Source organism: Strix uralensis, chromosome 2 (genome assembly GCF_047716275.1).
Source record: "Strix uralensis isolate ZFMK-TIS-50842 chromosome 2, bStrUra1, whole genome shotgun sequence".
Lineage (NCBI taxonomy): Eukaryota > Metazoa > Chordata > Aves > Strigiformes > Strigidae > Strix > Strix uralensis.
In genome coordinates, this window is record NC_133973.1 from 21,622,026 (window position 1) to 21,642,743 (window position 20,718).

The 20,718-nt window shown below is 36.8% G+C and overlaps 1 long non-coding RNA gene across 1 annotated transcript in view; it reads left to right on the forward strand.

The window, feature by feature from the left end:
• The window catches only part of LOC141940107 (uncharacterized), a 34,447-nt gene extending 18,014 nt beyond the window's left edge, over window positions 1-16,433 (forward strand). The window contains exons 2-3 of the long non-coding RNA XR_012627880.1: window positions 15,810-15,916; window positions 16,243-16,433. This is a non-coding gene — a long non-coding RNA (uncharacterized LOC141940107). The remainder of the gene's footprint in view (window positions 1-15,809; window positions 15,917-16,242) is intronic.
• Window positions 16,434-20,718: the final 4,285 nt, after the last annotated feature.

Genomic DNA, 20,718 nt, shown 5'->3' on the forward strand with positions numbered 1-20,718 from the left:
GCAATTTGAGTCTATTTTGTTTTTTGCAGAAATAAAGATGATTTGCAGTGCTGAATTCCAAATTAGAGCAATTTATGACCAATCTTTCTCATTTTCATTACATGATAGGAGATCACTTAAAGTGGGAAAACAAATAATTCCAGTGTCCAGATGTCCAGAGAGCAAGAAAACAAAGCCAGTCTAGTTTTGGGTTTTTCAAGACTGCATAGTCTGTACAAGATTACATCTAAAGACCATTTAGGAACTTGGTTTATTACAGAATATGGTTACTGACTTGTTACATTTTAGAATAGAACAATGCGTTCTGTGCCCTGTACTGCTTTCCACTTGATTTTGTTATACAGAGCCCTAATGAGAGGTATAAGTTATTTCCCTTTTTGCTTTTCCTCCCTGTTATTTCTAACACAGCTAGTTTTAGCCTGTTCATATGAGAGCTGGAAACGGCATAGGAAGGTTCTAAGATGGCACTGAGGTTCCGTAGTAGCATCTAACAGAATCACCCCTAGTAGCTTTAAGAATTGCCTTCTGGTCAGTGATACTAAAAAGGTCCTGAGATAGCTTGGGAATCAGGTAGGCAATAGGTTTGCAATAGATAGTAGATTTAGACGTTCTCTAATATGGAGATATAGTATTAGTTACAACATAATATGCTATTCATATTTAGCAAATAATGGTGAAATCTGTTCAGAAATATCTCAAGTATTTACAGATAAGAACCATTAATGGGATTTATTAGAATTTTAATTTAACTGTTGAGTATTATGTATGCACTTAATTTATGATTGTAGATGTAGACAACTTCTCTTGGTTTTAGCAACTGCTTAACTGTACAGCAATGAAAGATGTAAGTTGTTCATAAATACAAAATAAAGAAATTCAAAGTCCAGGCTTGAATAAAAGCAGCCAATGGAAGAACACTAACTCTGAGTTTTCATGTACAAATCTAGAAATATGGGAATTACCTATGTCATTCCAGAGTTCCATCCATTTCAGTCTCCTGGTTTCAACAATGGCCAGCAGCGAATGTCCAGTGAAAGAAGGCAAGGCTGACAATATGATGATCTTTCTCATGATACATTCCTCCATTTCCTAGGAATTAACAATTTATGAATTTCCTGAGATAGATGTATATCAAAGCCATCTTGTTAACATCCTCTCAATGGAGTTTTTTCTGTAACTGTTGCTATTCTGTGGCAAAATCATCCACAGTTTTGAATGTGTGGTGTAAGTCATGCTCTTTTTATTTGTATTAAGCCTATTTCTTGTTTTAAGTCTACTACCTGATAATTTCATTGGGTGAGTAACACTACTCAGTTCACCGCCCCTTCATGATTTCCTTACACCCTGGACAAACTTTCCTGCCCTCTTCTCCTCCATTTTGTTCAATCTCTCTTTGGTAAGAGAGCATACTGTGCCTACATTCTTCCTATGACTTGCTCTGTATCTTTTCTAGTTCTTCTGTATGCTTTTTGAGAAGCAGTGGCCAGATCGTATTTAAAATGTGGGCAACCATAGATTCATACAGTGGCATGTTGTGGTTTTGTTTTGTCCTTATTTTCTTTCTTGAGACTTTCTAACATTGCTTGTCACTAACACTGACTATCAGTGTTTCAGTAGAAAACCAGGCAGTGACTAGGCGATGCCTGAATGGAAATTGCTTATCTCTCTGTATTTGTGTACATATGTTGGGGGAAAAGGGAAGGGTCTGCGTGTTTATATAGTATGTCAGGGGTGGTTTTGTTTCTTCCACACACACATTCTTCTGCATTTACTGATATTGAGTCCCATTTCCCATTTTACTGTGTTACTTTGTAGGAGATTCTCCTGTAACTGTTAGGAATCTGTTCTAGCTTTGACTCTTCTGATTAATTTTGCATCACCAAGAGCTTTGTCACATCATTATTCACCTGTACTGTCCTCTGTATGGAAATCATAATCATGTTTTGTTTCCAGTTAGTCCTGCAGTATTCCACTTCCCAAGGCTTCTTTGTTTCTACAACAATACTATTTTTCCTGGGATTTTTTCTGCCCTCCACTTCCTGGGATTTTTTCTGCCCTCCACTGTTGTATAGCTGATTTTTCATGATAAATTTGTGTGTATTTTGTGTTGCAAACAATATTTTATTCATTTTAAAAAAAATTTTCCCAGGCCATATTTTTTATGCTATGCTTAATATTATGATAGGTCTTCTGAGATATTACAGTTTATATCAGTTAAATTACATATTCTTTTACCTCACACTTACTTTATTTTACCACAGGGTCCCCAGAGAAGTGGTCACAGCACCAAGCCTGTCAGAGTTCAAGGAGCATCCGCATGATGCTCTTAGTCATATGATCTAGTTTTAGGTAGTCCTTTGAGGAACAGGGCGTTGGACTTGACGATCCTTATGGGTCCCTTCCAGCTCAAGATACTCCATGCTTCTTTGTTTTATTTGACTGAAGTTTCATATGTAAGGCAGTGAAAAGGTTTAGTTTGGAGTTCAGCAACACTATTCAGAAACTAAACATTTAAATTCCTTACCAGTATTTGAAGGGGACCTGTCTGATCAAGAGTCAACATTTTTAAAATGGGGAACTCCTTCATATCAAGGTTTAATAAAGTAGTGTGGTTCTATACTTTGCTTTCTTTAGAAATGCTTTCTCAATGTGTTTCAGTAATGTAGGAAAAAGATTATCTGTGGGTTTTTTTTCTTTGCTTCTCTAACAGTAGTTTTAAATGCATAATATGCATTATATAACCTCATATAATTGCTACTGGAGAAACAAAGTATACTCTGTGTTTTGAAAGTATAAGATATAACCTTAAAGAATGATTTTATTTACATTAAGATATTGCAATTCACCTTACTGTGCTGAGAATAAATTGTTGCTAGAACCTCTTTCCATTTTTACTTATTTTTCTCTTCAGCTGTTTTGCATATTTATTAGCTTCTTATCAGGGATACTTTGAATATAATTTTAAAATATGAAAATAAATATTTTCCTACTTTTTCTATCATGATAGATGTAAAGGAGCACATTTTCTGCATGGTGTACAGGGATTTAGGCATGCAATTTCCATTCATAATGAACCATGCCGAAAATTTACCCTTGAGAGGTACATGTATAGGCATCACAAACATTAATCATTGAAGTTGTCCAGCATTCGTGATCTACTTTCTTATCCAAAAATTGTATGATATATAAGAATTTAATTTCACATTGAAACAGTTGGAATTCATCTGATTCATCTTACATAAAGAAATGTCATTGTACAAAGTCAGGAAGGCTGTCTCCTCTGCTGTATCTGCCATGCAGTTTAGTGGACAGACAGGCCCTACCACTCCCCTTACATATCCAGCTTGTTTAATAGTAGAATTTACTTCAAGATTTCATACATGTTCTTTTTAAGCAAGTATTAAGCCTATTATTTTTGCTGTCAGAAAACAGGTCTGGTGGGAGCCTGTAAAACTTGAATCTGTCACTTCAGATATAAAATACTTCTTTCAGGAATTTGCTAGAAGATGTTACCACTTTCTATACCTGGGTATGAGTACACGGGTGCTTGTTGCCTTCTCTCCTTATCTAACAAGCTATCCCTCAGCATAGTTAGGCAACAATCCCGTAAATATTCATGTATATACTTTCCACTGTAAGAAGTGTTACTAACTTCAATAGGATACACAGCAATAAAGTTGAGACTATATGTTAAAATTTGAAGGATTAGGGCCTTTGGTTTTTAGTAGACTGTCAAGGTCTGTGACCTTTCTGGAAAATGCTGTTTTCTTTTGGTGGCTTACAGGCTCAAACAGAAAGTATAACCAGCTTTTTTTTAAGTGAAAGTGTTCCAAAACAGTCTGAAGACCTAATTCCAAAAAGTAGTCCATGTTATTTTTCAAAGTGTCTGTAGACTATATTTGAAGCAAATCTAGTATCTGTGGTTTCTTAGGTGAGACGGGCACAACTATTTCCGTAGGTGTACTTGATTTTTAGGGATATCATTCAGTTTAGTCTTGGAGCAACCACTTCTCCGTACATCTTTTATTATCTAGCTTTTAGACTTTTACTTCAGAATAGAAAGAAGAAAAAGTTATAAACAACATGCTGGTTTTGAGTGCACCCCCTTCCTCTTACAATGTTGTTGCTTTCCCTCCAATTTGGTTTGGTTTTGTTGAGCTAGCTTGATTGAGTTAGCACAGGGGCATGCAGCTGCTTGAAAAAGACAACATCAGTCTTTCTGGAGAAGAACTACCTTATGAAAAAAATCTTGACGCCATGAGTGGAATTGATATCAAACAATTCAGACTTGACCTTGACCAGTACTACTTTTCTGGCTGACCACTTTCTTCAAACCAGAAGAACAAGCGTACGTTTGGAATGAATAATGCCAGGTAAGTTCCTAAATTCTGACCTGGCCATCACTGGAGAGTCAAGCAATAACAGCGACCTGCAGGTAGCATCATTCTCAATTGCTCTGAGACTTATTTAGGAAAAATGACAAAATAATACAGTTTCTCTGATAGCAGGCTAGTCTGAATACTGTACCTCCTATTTCAGTGAGTTACAGAATACTACACATGCTCCAGTGAGTCTCAGTGAACAGAAGGGAGAACTAAAAAAGACAGGCAAATAACATTTAGCAGTTTAACTGCCTATAATCTTACTACAATTTTAACAGATGGCTTTCATAGTGTTACTGTGCATAGCTAAAAAGCTGGCATATAACCTCAGCACAGTTAAATTCCAGTATTGCATTAAATACATGGTGTATTCACTATGTGGGAGTGTGTATATAAACATATTACCTGCCTGGAAGATAGATCATATGAAAAGTCAGCATTGACAATTCTTGTGATAACATCATCACTGTCTTGATATTAAATACTAGTGTATCTTGTTAAGATGCTCGCACAATTCCTGCCATCCATTCATACAACTGCTTTTGGTTTCTTAACCATGCACCAGCCTTCATGGCCCTGGCCATTATATCCCAAGACACACTTGTTTCAGAGAAAGAAGAGGAAAAAAAAAAAAAGAGCCATCTTTCTACTGGCCATAATGGTGTTTGTATTTGTGCCTCCTATAAAATGTGTGGTTTAATACATCAACGCTTAAATAAGGGCATCTTCTCAGAAGCATGTGTTTTGTGGTCACTCAGTGAAGGAGAGGTGATAGTCCTGTACTATAGCAGGGATAGCAGGGGCAGTTATGTACATGTTAGTGCAATCACAGTGGTTACAGATGTTTAAAGCTTCCCAGGGGTGGAAGCTTTAACTTCTGTTATAGTTTCAAAAAAGGGAACTGAAGGTAGTAGGTAAAAGGAGATCAAAAGGCAATAGCTATCTACTGTCCCATAAGCAGAAAGGAAGAATATAACATGCTATAATATGGTATCTAGGACTGAGCAAATGAGAGATAGAAACATTGTGGGGGACATAAACAACAGAAAAACAAATTTGATGGATATGGAGGTTAGAAAGATACACTGCATTCTTGCTACATATTTTTTTTTTAGTGAGTAGTAAGTATGAGTTTTTCTACTTTTTAGTTATATGTATATGTGTTTTACTCAGACGACAGAATTAGCGACAGAGTTATCGGTGCATTTGTGTATGGGGAAGCTTGGGAAATGCATAGGGGTCTTTCAGCCCCTCTCTGGTGGATTTAAGAGGGGGGGTTCAAACTTCTAAAACTATAGCAGAAGAATCAAAGATAAGCCTGAAGGATTTCCCTTCAAGAAACTGTAGTGGAGATGTCTCCTAGACTTTTGACATCTAGGTGCTTCTTTCCTCCAGCTTTATAGCAAGCCAGTCCTGGCAACTTCTCCTACAAAGCTGGCACCTGTGTTGAGAGGCGCAGTGACAGAATGTTACCTCTTCTGTAAACAGTTTCCAGTGGAACCAAAGCCACCCTGACATTATGCGGTGAAATTGCAACTGTGTGTTCTTTTAAAGGTGTAACTGAGGTTGTCTTGGGAAGACAGTAATCATTTTCCATTGTTTCCTTTAAAACTGAAACTAGATTTCCAGTATTATATTCTGTTTCAAAAATTGGAAACTGAACTGATGAGATAAAAAATGTCATGGTCAGGGAAAGTTGGCAGAAAAATTAAAGTCAGTGAGGGATTATGTGGGAGTTCAAACATGCTGTAGAATCACCAAGAGAAAAACTGAAGGAGATTGTGAGTACTGTTGCTGCTCACATTGCCTTCCATTCATCTGTGTTCCTTTCATGTTTTCTTTTCAGAATTTCCCACTTAGTTTCTGAAGCACATAAAATCATGACCACTTCCCTAAATGCCATCTTAATTTCAATCCAGTGAGTTTAACTGGAAGCAGCACCCAATGAGTTGAAAAACAAGTACACCCCCTAAGCCAGTGCTCATACCACTGGGACTTGGTATATGCAGAGAATTCATTGCATGAAGCTCAGCAAAAGATCGACACTGAAATCATTAGTTAGACTGAATTGAAGAATTTGGAAAGTGATTCTTCAGTGACCCAATTTGTATGAAGCCTGCCCTGTGAAATTACACATAGGCAGGGAGTAAAGTTATTTGTAAGAGTAGACAATTTTCAGATTACTGAGCCACTTGACTCAAAAATATCTTTCTGAGAGAATTTGTAAGTACAGTGAAATCACCACAAAGAAAGACTAGAAGATCCAACATCACCCTTTTTTACATGTTAAAATTCTTAAAATATAGAACTCTCATTAAGTGAAAACCTAAATCTAAAATATTTAGGAATTCCTATTTTTATTAATTTTAAATATTTCTGTAACTAGAAATGCCACTAAATTTAAAAAAAACAAAACAAAAAAAACAAAAAAACCCAACCTATAACTCATTGTACTGTATTTTGATTATGCAAAGAAGGTGCTGTCACTGTGTGAGAAGGGCTGTCAAGGCTTTGTAGGAGGAAGGAAGGTAGGAATAAAGAGGAATAAAGAGGAATATATGTTCATCTATAGTTAAAAATCATGTTAGAGGGTTTTTTTTTATAATTCAATTGTCCCAAACGTGAATTCTCACCTTTTGCCAACTCAATATGAGAGAGAAAATGAGAAGCATAGCTCCAAATAGAGAATAATGAAAAGAAAGCATTCATCATTCCAAACTGACTAGAAAACACCAAGAATAAATCAGACAAGTCAAGCATTGTGGTAACTGTTTTACAGTGTTATGCTTCTTTACATCTATTATTAATTGAATGACAATTTCTATTTACGGTGGAATACCCAGGTAATTTGGATTCAAAATAAAGATACTTGCAGTAAAGGACTTCGCTATATACTGCTGAGAAGTGGCTACTCATTTAAGCAATAACTTATTACAGGACTTGGAAAGCTTGTTGTTCCCTTCCCTTCCCTTCCCTTCCCTTCCCTTCCCTTCCCTTCCCTTCCCTTCCCTTCCCTTCCCTTCCCTTCCCTTCCCTTCCCTTCCCTTCCCTTCCCTTCCCTTCCCTTCCCTTCCCTTCCCTTCCCTTCCCTTCCCTTCCCTTCCCTTCCCTTCCCTTCCCTTCCCTTCCCTTCCCTTCCCTTCCCTTCCCTTCCCTTCCCTTCCCTTCCCTTCCCTTCCCTTCCCTTCCCTTCCCTTCCCTTCCCTTCCCTTCCCTTCCCTTCCCTTCCCTTCCCTTCCCTTCCCTTCCCTTCCCTTCCCTTCCCTTCCCTTCCCTTCCCTTCCCTTCCCTCCCCTCCCCTCCCCTCCCCTCCCCTCCCCTCCCCTCCCCTCCCCTCCCCTCCCCTCCCCTTCTCTTTTTCTTTCCACTTTTTCCTTCTCTACTAAAAAGTAGTAAAAGCATCTTAAATTCCAGCCGGGATTTTAGCTGCCATGGTAGCTGAAATCCCCAAACACACTGACATCCTGATCGCAGCAGAAGTGTCACAACAGGGAACCTTTGCTCAAAGGTTTGCAATTACTAACGCATTCTGGTGAACAAATATACCTGTGGTGACATTTATGAGTACAATCTATTCAACATGAAAAATATCCAATGAAGTTAATAATATGGCTGACAGAAGTTGAATAGTAGTTTTAAGCCTATGTATCTTTGATTTCATTAGGCTTAAATCTTGAAGGATTTGCCGTTCTGTAACATTTGTTTGAAGTTATCTTAATTTTAGGTATTACATGAAATATTTCTTTTTATGTTGCATGTGTACCAGTTGTACTTGCTCTAGGCATGCCATACAGTCTATTGGTAAGAATCGTATGCACTCATAGAACATTAACTTTGACTTTCAACATAATATACAGATAAAATAATCCTTCACTCAGCTGCACGATCATCATATTCCAGAGAATCTGCTATATAGGCAAGAATAAAACATTAAGTATGATTTGTAGTAAACCTATTATTAATCCATTTCTTTTCTTTCACCATCTTGAAAAATAGCCATGCCTCTGCAAACACTTTTGTTTCTTTTAACATTTTGTTTCTTTTGGATTTAGACTGTGTGTTGACTCTGCTGTTCGCTCTGGATAACAGCTGTTCTCGCTGAATTGGTTGCTTTGGTATCATCCTTCTCTGCACAAGGATTTGTTTGCTATCTGTTTGCCTCTGGAGGCAGGGCCTTACTCATGATACTCCAAGAAGTTTTTATTTTGTGGATACATCCTCCTATCTAGAATTTTCATATAAGTGAAATTGCTCTGTCTTTACTAGCTTTACATATGAAAAGAAAATAAAGGAGAAGGAAAAACTGCCTTGTAAGTTTCTCTTCCATTGCAATTCATTGCAAAGTACTATGACATGCCAGCAACAAAGATCAGCAATATCAAGACTTTATGACCAGATATAGATTTGTATCGCTAAAATAAATTCAAACTTTGAGTGAATGACTGGAATACTGAAATTGAGAAGCACTCAAAGATGCATAGATATAATCTGTACACAATTACACAGTTTAACAAAAGTGCAGTAGCAGATTAAGATTTGACTGACAATGAAATCAGCTTTACTCACTGTTCCAGCAGGCAAGTGATAACTTAAATTGTCAAAAACTGAAACAAAAACTGGAGGTGTGAGTTACTGATCTATGAAAAAATATATTTAAGAAGTCATAAATCCTTTGTTAGAAGGCAAAAGGTCATAAGAGGTGGATCAATTTACAGACTTTGGTGAGAAATACAAGGGTTATTTAGAAAGAAATATCACAAACGTAAAAGGAGCTTTACTCACCCATTAGTGATTTGATCATAAAAAAACCTGGAAAGACCCAAAATAAGCATTTTTAAGACAACAATAATCTCCATTTCAATATACAGATAAAAAGGTGAGAAATTCATCAGTAGCAGAGACAAATGCCTAAATATATTTTTAAAAATACCTTATAAAAATATTAATATTAAATGGAAAGAAAATATAACAACCTCTGAATTGCTTCTTGGAGTTATCATAGTGATATAGGACTCAGAATTACTTCAAGATATTATCTTAATCTATTCAGTGACAAAAGCTTAAGTTTATCTAACCTTTCCCTGTTTGGTGTTTTGGTTTTTTTTTTTCCCCAAGTTATGAACTTGTTCTGGTATTTCAACATTTATTGAAATTTATGAAAAATGATTGATTATGAACCTGGGTATAGTGTCGTTCCTTTATTTGAAAGCAAGTTCTCCTCAAAATCTTGTCTTTTCTGGACTGAACTGCCACTATTTTTAAAGTCTTTATTAACAATCATGTATTTTTAAGCCTACCCTCAATGACAGATTTGCTCAGTAGTGAAAGCATATGCTAATCTCTATAGCCTCTGAAATTATTGAAAATCTATTACGTAACAACTTTTTTTTTTTTTTTTAGTTAGTAATACTGTGACATACATTGGAAATTATTGTTTAATTTAATGGGTTTTTACAAGCTAGAAAATCTTTAAGGCCGCCATGTTCAACTACTTTATTAAATCTTGGAAGAATAAGGGTTAAATTTAAAATACAGTAGAGGTGAAAACTCTGAAAAGTAATTATATAACATCTGAATTCCAGTTCTGCAAATTTCCTGACTTGTAAAATATTTTAATCTTCTAGAAATTTGGAAAACAGGATTGTAAGTCTTTTATGCAGGAGGATCCTAACAAAACTAACTTGTTCTGTGACTTCCTTTCTCCACCCCAAAATACACTAAGTGAAGTCAATGATATGGCAGTGCATAGGTGAAAGTATTAATTCCGCATTCAGTGCTTACTTTTTATACAACATGCAGGATAACAGTAACAAAAAGTAAGGAGGACATGCATGGAGAGAGAATGAGGTTTACCAAACCACAGAATACACAAGCTGCTTAAGTTCTAGGCATTTTCATTGATTGAATATTGATGCCATAGCAAATGTCAAGCCTTACAGCACAAGTTTGTGTCACTAGGCATTTTTACTCCGTCCCGAAATATTTGAAAAATTGTGGATATACTGTAAAATCTATTGATTAGTTTTCCTTTGGTCTTGCTTCATGTCTGCTCCCTCTTTCCTAAAATGTTTTTGAAGTGTGTGATTCCCACTTGCTTCTTTATGAGTGCAGATTCAGCTGTATGTTGCAAATATGTTTTTCAGGCGGTGCTATGAATTCTTTGTTGTATTGCTGACTTGTGAATTTATACTTTGGAATTTTGTCAGTTATGACAACCACTCTGTGCAAGTCCTTCCAGCACCTCATGTGCTTTCTTCTGGAAAAGTTAAAATAAATCCCCTTCTTCTGCAGATGAGATGCAAAGGGCATTTACGAGAATCAGCAACTGCCAGATGACATGCTGCAGGTTGGCAGGCTGCTTCTCTAATCCGGCTTCTTTTGCCGGTGCATCACTTGATCACCTTGTACAGTGAATATAGTAACTTGAATGTCATATCACCCAGCCTTTAGTGCTGGCTGTAGCGTTCCTACAATAGTATGTTATTAACACTTCTGGACATATAAAAATTCAGTTTCTTTCCTGTATTTTTCTTTGCTATAGCTATCACTAAGATGATTGATTTGGACTCATTCAGCTTTCTGCTCTTCTCCTGATTTGTACTTTGAATTGGAAACATTTCTTCTTTGGTCGTTTTGGTCAGGAGGTGGTGCAATGTAAGCTGGCTGCTGTTTATTCCGCAGTGATCCCTAAGGTGCTCCATGCCTTCATCACATCTGCAAATTTGCTTGGTATAACACCCTGATGATTGTGTACTTTCCCTAGAGTAATTACAATTTCAGTCAACTTCCTTACCTTTTTGATACTCAGTGTTTTCCCTGCAGTGATGGTGTTTGCATTATGCATTTCTCCCCCGCATCCTGTGGCTGCTGTGCATGCACAGCCGGCCTCGCCTGACCCTTGGCCTGACGTGTCAGAGTTCTTGCCAAGCTCCATGTGTATCACCTCGAAGGAAAGCTGTTGAATTGTGCACCTGTGCCTATTTTGAATATCTGAAGCTGTTTTGCTGCTCTGGCGACTATTATAGCACAAACGGCATCTTTTTTCTTTTTCTTTCTGTTTTTTAATAGAAATAATTCTAGAAATTGATCACTTTTTGCCTTCTTCAAGAAATGAGTCATACTCACACTACTGTACTGTATCAAGTATACTGTTGACAGCTATTTGGATGATGTAGTCTGAGTTTCAGATTTTACCTGCACTAAGCTTAGCTTGATGTAAGCGTAGCCCCTCTCCTGCTCCTACACCCACTGGTATAATTCTGCGCAATCTCAGCCATGCCTAGCTTTCTGGCAGTGCCTCTGCCATGTCCTCTTGACTCTATAGGTCTCCAGAAGGATGTCGATCTTCATAGTTACCTGTGTATTGGGACTGAATTATATTTCTTGCCAAATATGTCTCTTTATATTCAGTAGTTTCGAAATGTTTGCTTACGTACCTTCTTATTTTCAGGTAGGAACTTGTTTTCTTTCAATTCTATAGAGATCCATTGATTAATAACATTGATTAATCAATGATAATTAAGCAGATCATAACATGCCTTTAAATGTTAATCATTCACATATATGAATATTTAGTCTTTTATTAATATATAGCATAGATTAATTATGCATGATCTTTACTGTTAACTCCTATAACTTGTAGAATTTTTCTCTAATATTCATAATTTTAAATCATTTGCCTGTATCTTTTTAATTCATTCTGTGTCAATTTCTTTTTAAGCTGCAGCATCTATACTTTTGAAGTGAAACTGCTTTCTTTTTTTATTTTAATTTTTTTTTTTCCTTCCCTGTGCTACTTAACAGCTTGTGTCTGGGTTGGCTACCCACAGCTCAAACCTAGCTGTTGAGTTTTCTGAGGCACTCCCATTTTCCCCTTTTCAACTTCTAGGGAAGGCAGACTGAGAAGTAAATATTTGACTTTTGAAACAATACAGTGTTAACATTTAGGCTGTGAACTTCTTTCACAACAAATATACCTTCCTTCTATTTGCTGCCTTAAAGAGTACTTTTGCCATTGAGAATTTGTCAATTTTTATTTGCTGTTTCTTTACTGATTCATATTCATTCTTAAAATTAATAACAGTCAATATAGTGCTATTTCTTTTTCTCTTCACTCCTACTGCTTTCTTTTCAGACCTCTTACCTGCAGTAGTGTATTTTGTTCTTTTCTTTTGAATCCTTTGACCTTTATATAATGATATTGAGCCTCAGTGATTCAAAATCACTTCTTGTATTTAAAATGATAGACTGGATACTGTCATACACCTTCTTGGAACTGTTGAAGCTCTTGGCACACAGCTAGGTCTAGTGAGGATAGACTTACATTTCTGCTTTAGGGAAAACATTTATTCTTCCAACACTTTGTCAAACTCTCTAGCTATCATGCTATAGATAGAACAATTTAATTTCTTCCTGTGGCTTTTTTGTTTCTTGCTACTCCTTGAAGCTTGTTCCTCTGTTGATGGAACTTTTGCAGCACCTTGTTTCTCATCCTGTAACTTTCTCTTTTGCCCTTTCTGCTGATATCAGACCCGATTCCAAGATCCTGACTTTGATCCTTTCATTACTGAGACTCTAGGAGAAGTCAGTGCACCGGATTTGCAACGAATCTCTGTAATTTTTTTTTATCTGCTAGACTTGTGTGATTTATGTACAATGCGGTTCTATTCCTACTCCTGCTGTCATCATCTGCCTTAATAGCATGCTTATGACGATGGATGCTATTATTAGTCTCATATGCTCGCATAGTATAGAACCATTATAATCTTTGTGGAAAAAAGGGAACTGAATGAGTCAAACATACGGGTTTCAGAGGAAGAGGTCTATGAGTCACAGTACTTTATTCTTCTGTCTTTAACTTCTTAGCCCCACCCCAACACAGTGTAAACTATCTTATGAAATTTCTGTGCTGCTTTTCCTATTGATTTCTGTGATATGAAACTATTCTTTGAATAGTTCAAACAGCTGTATCCAAGATTCTTTTTGTTAAAAATCAGACTCTAAATCTTAAACCATGCTAGTTACTGTTATCTAAAGATATAAGATATCTTTTAGTAAATATCAGTTCTACTGTGGCTGACTTCTCATGTGGCTTCTCATTTTGACTGCTGAATTCCTTTAGAGTGAATTTCCTCAGATGGGTGACACTTTAATTCTGAAACTATAGCAATATAATATATATTTTATCTGAATATATATTCTATATAGAATTCTATATAGAATATATATTGGGGAAAAACAGGAAATTGTTCTTCCTCAGATTTGAAAATAGGAATATGGCATTTTATTACTAGTAGAGTAATTCTTGTCATATAAGTAGTTTTTCTCTTACGCCTGTTTAATTCTGCATTAGTAAGATCCTATATCAAAATTATGTAAGTGACAATGTATGTTCAAGAATATATTACCAGGACTTTCTTTACCATTTTTGGAGTTTTCTCAGATCTGGTGCTAATGAAAATTTGTATCAGTTATCAATGCTAAGCCAGATACCTAAAAAAATGAAACAAAACCAAAAAAACCCCAAATATTTTGGAAGGCATTTTAAAAAAGGCAACGTGTCTAGCAGATTATACAGAGAATCAGAGATTTGCTTTGAGACATTTCCAAGATTCAGCATATTTAAATTGGAAAAAACACACTATTAATTTTAGTTAGTTTGAAGGTGCAATTATTTGGTGCAAGTTCTTTACAACACAGTGATAGGTGTGAGACTGGTTCCCAAATGAGGAAACACACCTCATCTGTGAAGCACACTAGCATAACTGTGTGGGATGGTAGCCAGTAAACTGGGATACTGGGCCAGGACAAGCTGCTGAGAGTGCACACATGGTCATGGCAGCAACCCAGAAAGAATGGAGGATCTAGGTGTGGGGTGTGGGAGTGGTGATGACCACAGCAGTAAGAGCAACCTTAGGGGGAAAAAAAAGTGGAGAATTACTGTTGGAAGAGAATAGCTCTGCTTCTTTGGGATATATGCTAGAGTTAGAGAAAAGAAGTATGGTGTAATCTGTTACAAAGTTCACTTTTCCTGCATTCCAGTAACAAGAGTAGCCATCTTCCAGCAGACCTGGGGATTTTTTTTTTTTATTATTTTTTTATCATTCCCTTGATTAGATTGGTTATTTATGTAATACAAAGGCAATTATGCTCCATTCACTTATAAATGATTTACAGATTACCTAAAATGACTATTTATATTGCCTACTATTTTTATTATTTGACACATTTTTAATTATAAGCAAATTTTTCCAAGCCTTAAGTCCAGCATCCTCTCTGTTTCTGTGGTTTTTGTAATCTTGTGTTCAGCAGCATTGTCAACTTTTGGCACTCCCTTAATTTTTTATGTACACTTGTTAAATTTTGTCTTAATGTGGAATGTAAGCTGTGTACACTGTGAAAAGGATTTCTAAGAGTAGGATAATATTTAAAACATGAACTTCCACTACAAGTTTTGCCTTGTAACAATGTGGACAGGTGTGTTTCAGGTGAGAACACTAATTTTCTTAGAGGTAGAATTGTAGGATCATAGGGTAATTCAGCTTGGAAGAGGTCTCAGGAGGTCTCACGTTCAATCCCCTGCTAAGAGGGGAGTCAGCTACAAGGTCAGACCAGGTTGCTCAGGGCATTATCCAGTCATGTTTCAAACCTCCAAGGATGGAGACTGCACAACGTCTTTGAGCAGGCTGCTCCACTGCCTGACTGGCCTCATGGGGTAGAAGGTTTTCCTTATATCCAGTCTGAACCTCTTTTATTTCAACTGTAGTCTTTTGTGCTTCCACCATGCACTGTGGAAGGGCCTGGATCCATCTTCTTGCTAACCACTCCTAGGTACTAGTAGGCTGCTGCTGTAGTCTGAATCTGTCTCCAGACAAAGTGAGGTAGCAAACCAATTCCAGGGTCCATCTAGCAGCAGAAGATGGTACAAGAAACAGGAGTCAGAGAGGGTTATTCAGGATACAAACTATCTACAATGTAGAGGTTCAGCCAGAAAACAGGACCAGGGACAAAGGCGGGGACAAAGATACATATGGTGCAGCTCAGGCAAGGACTAAAGGTCTAGAACTGAACTGAAATGCAGCTCCTGGAGCAGTAGGCAAAGGAATGTGGTGGATAGAGACCCCAGATGAAGCTGGTCAAGGCCATTAAGGTTTGTTAGTGCAATCAAGGCCCACAAATGTTCCATCATTTTCCTTAATCACCACTTTACTATGAATGTAGCAGTAGAAGATCTTGTTGCCCTTAATATCACTTGGCGATTCTCAACTCTGACTGAGCTTTGGATTTCTTAACACCATTGTTTGAGGTCTGTCCTTGTTTCTACCTCATATATAGTGCCTTTTTTCATTGGAGCTCTGCCTTGAGTTTTATGCTTAGCTAAGATGGGTCTTCTGATATCTCTGCTTTTTTTCTTAATTACTGGGATAGACTATTCTTGTACTTGGAGGATGTTGTCTTTAAAGACCTGCAAGTTTTATGAGCTCCTCTGCCCTTCAGAGCTGTCTTCCATAGGATCCCACCTACTAGTTTTCTAAGTAAGTTGGTAACAGCTACAATTAACTGCATGGCTTCCTTGTTCTGCACTTTGCTTTGTATGTGCTTTCTTATTTGTTTGTTATCATTTTTTTGCCTTTTTTTTTGGAGTAAAAATGCATGACTTTTTTACCATGAAACAAGAAGTGACTGACTTGCTGGGTGAGAAGCACCATTAGTTAAATCAAGTACTTTCACCGGCAAAGCACAGTTGTCTAGGGTGCCTGCATTTTACTAGCTTATTTTCAAACCTTATGAATTTGTTAATATGAAGTTACATTCTGTTATATATTTGTCCTATTTCTCTCCCAATGCTTCCATTCTGCAGTGGAAACAAGAGCCTGCTTTTCTCAAGAAGCAACATACACTTATCCATCCCACTTGTCTATGTATACTTTCTGGCATCAGAAATCTGAAGCTTAGAACTTACTTTTGTAATAATAAAACAATGTAACAGAACCAGAGAGTAAACATCATTTTCAGTCCAATGTCATTGCCTTTTCCTGAAACCAACTTTGCCAATGTAACTAATGACTTGGCAAAATAAGGGGATTCCATGAGCCTGCACTTCATTATTATGTATTGAACAGATGTAAAAAGTTCATGGTGACTTAGTTTGCTATGGTTTATTTCTAAGTAGGTAGTTTTTTTAAAACTGTGTAGCTGAATCCGAGAAACAACAGATTGTTCCTGGCCCTGATGAATACCCACAGGAATGAAGAAGGCAAAAAGGGATCTGTTGCCACCTGTGTGCATGACACCACTTCAGGCTGTTCTTTATTCTTGTTCCCCTTTGATGTTATGCTTGGTTTGACATATAGGGAAGAGCCTGCTAAAATATCAGGGTGTGATAGTATAAGCACACCATCTAAAGAGCACTGGGAACTCCTACAGAAATCAGGAAGGCTCGGTGTGTTTTCCCACAAGCAAATATCATTCCATACCCCCTCCAGTGTAGGCCAGTGTCACAATCTGGCCCTTCTACTTTTAATTCTGAAGAAGTTACTTTCTGTCCCTCCTGAGATTTATGCCTTGCATACATGTATTCCGTGCACTGCTGGACTCAGATTTAGACTCTGTGGGTGATCTTCTGCCACCACAGGCCATTGTACATTTTGTAAAACACAGTGGAACTGATAAAAGGGAAAAAGGGCATCCAGGTGAATTGCCAGAAGCAGCCCTCAGGTTTCTTGAGCCTCCTGAAAATAAGATAGGGATAAGAATGTACTTTCATCCCTTGATGCTGGTGTATCGTAATGTGACTACCTAAAACTCCTGAGGTTCTATATTTTCAACATTAGTATCTTTTGTTTAAAGCTAGCTTTTAATTAGGTGGATACTGTATGAATTCTATTAAATAAGAAACACCGTCCTTGCCAAAATCCACAATTACATTCCTCCTTACCTAAATAGTGAACTGTTTGAACAAAAATGGCTTTCATGTAGTGTAAGAGACTCTGTAGTAAGTGAACAACAAAATGCTTAGATAAACTTGTAAATGTATACAAATATTTATTCCAACTATGTTCCTAAATAGATTTTTTCAAAGTGAGAAAACTAGATAGAATTCTACCCTAAATAGAATCCAGAATGGAGAAAAGTTTGTCTCAAACTTAGGTCTGTAATTAAATTGGCAAAGCTAGAAAACTACAATTCAAAAACCAGACATTACAAAAAATAGAGCAGGGAGAAATTGCTCTGTCACCTGGAGCATATTTCAAATGTTGATTCCTCAGGAGGATTTAAATGTGATACTTTTAATATACTGTCAGATTTAAAATTTTGTTAAAATTTTGCTTATCTCATTGAAAGATTGTTTATCTGTTGTCCATTTACTCTTAAGTAATACTTCAATTCCATTTTTGCAAGTTGTTATGTAGATGGAAAATACTTGCTCAAGTAAGCAATGCTTTTTGATTTAAATGGAAATAGCTTGCTTGGGTAAATGACTGCATGGTTAGACCAATTGTTCCTCCATTTTCTTAGTCTTTTATTCTGCCTGCAAATCATCAAGCGTGCATCTGCTCACTCTTAGATGACTATAGAGAGAAAAAGGTTTCATTCTTCAAACCTGCTGACACAGACTTTTATCTGATAGGCCATTCCCTGGTTCAGTAGAATATCCAAATTTATGAAAATTCAGTATTGTTGAGTGCTGAGGATTGAGTTCTCTACTGAAAGGAAAATTGTAACTCTCTAATAAAGGCTTAATCGGTGTGTGAATGGCTTTCTTAATCTGTGCACCTTGAATTTAAAATATTTTCTGGTTTCTCCTCCATCCCTTTTCTCAGTCTTTGTGGATTGTCTTAGGTGACCAGACCTTGCTAGGGCTGCATAAGCAGTGATTACTGCAGAAAAGGCTTCAAAGATAACCCTTAAACCCTCAAGAATATGTTGTTGATGTGAGCAGCAATAAAGATGGCCTGGTTAGAGGGGTAAAATTACTGGGGGAAAAAAAAACCTGTCTGCTGAAAAATACTGCCAGAGGAAGGTCTGCCAGCCTGGAAGTTAGAGCCTAGGAACTAGCCCCGTGAACCAGAAACATCCTTGAAAAATGCAGCTGCCATCTTTGACGTACAACTGGGGGACCTAGGAGCCGGAGACACACTGAGATACCACCAACAGGTGCAGAACCAAGGAAGTGAAACAGCAACTTATCACCTGAGAAAGTGAAAAACGGTCAGGAAAAATAAAATTGCTCTGAAAGAACAGAAACATTATCACCTGTTGGCTGCTACGGGTGAAAAATTGAAATTAACAGCATCTACTGGCTGCTTGAAGCAGTATGTCTTACACTCTCTTATGTTATAAAAAGGTCTTAATTTTTATCCCAAATGGAGCCTCTCTCTCTGAGAACATCCCATGATGCACATGCTTTTTCTTTTTCCTAGACAGGCTGAATTCTCTGCAGGGGCTTTCTGCAAGAGTTTGGACTCTCCCTGAGGAAGCCTGGCTGACTCCAGACTCTGCAGATCACCTCTGAAGGGAGACTCTGTCTGTGATCTTACTGGTCCTCCTTTGGGCCCTCTTCTGGGGTCAGTTCAGTTTATCATCCCACTTCTGGGATATTTGGGTTACCCTCTGGGATCAGTTTGTCCTCCTGTTTGGGTTGGTTTCATCCCTTCTGAAATCTAATTCACTTGATACCAATTTATCTTATATAGGTAATATTTATCTTGTATCTTTTACAGATATTTCTATATATCTACGTATAAATAATCTATTATATATGCTGTTGTGAAGATAAATTGCTTCGCTAATAATAAGTTTATAGCAAACTGATGGTATAACCTACTTGGCTGTTGCTATTACTGATTGTTGCTATACAGTTGATTACTGCTATTATTGATTGTTCCTATACCTTTGATTGATACTATATTATTGCTGATAGTAATTTGTAATAGCCTGACAGATGTATTTATATATACATATGTCTTGCTAATGATGATTTTTTGGTATACTTGCTACTGGTGATATGTGTGGTATTTGTGCTAATCTGTAATAAAGTAGAGAAATGTAGAGGATAAAGCTTCTGTGTCCTTGTGTATTAAGGAATCCTACAAACTCATGGTGGTGATCTCTATACACCTGCAGACTGGGTAACCCTTTAGGTCATGACAGTTGTGCATGCTTGCTTGCTTGTTTATACGAATTTGGTATTCAGATTAAAACTCATGATTTTTTAAAACCAGACCTATTGATCTATTTTAATGAATAATTTTTGTTGAAAAGGTCTTAAAAACCTAATGACTTTATTTTCTCCATTAACAAGGTATTTCGTTTCAATGCTTTTTTAGGTATCTAAAAGAAAGTACAGTGAGGTTATTAATAGATTAAAGATATGAAGGGCATTTCTAGATATAATTTTGTAGCACTGGGAATGAAAGTCAGTGGTGAAGCATCTAAGCACCATTAAGAATTTTCAGAACTTGTGTTGCCAGGCTCTTGGGAGATTACATTTCCTTTCCCATTACACTTGCATTCTGTCACTTTACACCATAATATTTTTACCTGTAATGATTTCTTTGACCTATGAGATAAAACCAGCAGTAACTATAAACCTTATTTTGTGACTATATTTTTCCATACTTTGAATTGTTCTAATCTCCACTTTGCTGTGAAGAACAATGAAAATGCCTGCAAGTGTCCATCAATATCCGTGTTAATATTAATACTTAGTTTTCAGCCTGGAACTGTAAGGCTTGCTGTGACTGTGACTTGCTCACTCCACTTAACTTTAATCTGCTTCATTTTCTTTTTTTTTTTTTTTTTTTTTTGCTTGCTGTAGACACACCTTCACCTGTGACCTTCCTGTAAAAATTTTCAAATTTTTATTTTAGACAAATAACTGTGGAGCTCCAAGTAATGATAACTATGACTCTTTGATTTGATGTAGAGGGGGTATATTACTAGAAACTTCTGAACCATGTCTTCAAATAAGGATGAAATTTAACACAAATATATGTCTTTCCAGCCTAGATATGTTATGTGGTAGGCTAAAACAAAACAGGTTTTCTGGAAAAGTAGTGTAAGACTTCTGCAGGGCCAAACAGGTAGCTCGGTGTCTAGTCCTCAATTCTCTTATGTGTCTTAGGAAATTCTCCTCTTTGTTAAGATCTTTGTGGGGAAAAAAAGAATAGAAATTCAATCAGAAAAGTTCTCAAGATACGTGTTTTTAGAAGCTCCTTCAAAAAACAAATGCCTGCTGCATTGGAGAAAAATAGTTAATGTTCCAAGAGCTCTTGTCCTGCTGTCATTTAGTGCCTTGAGAGTCTTATTATACTTCCACATGTTTTTTATCCCT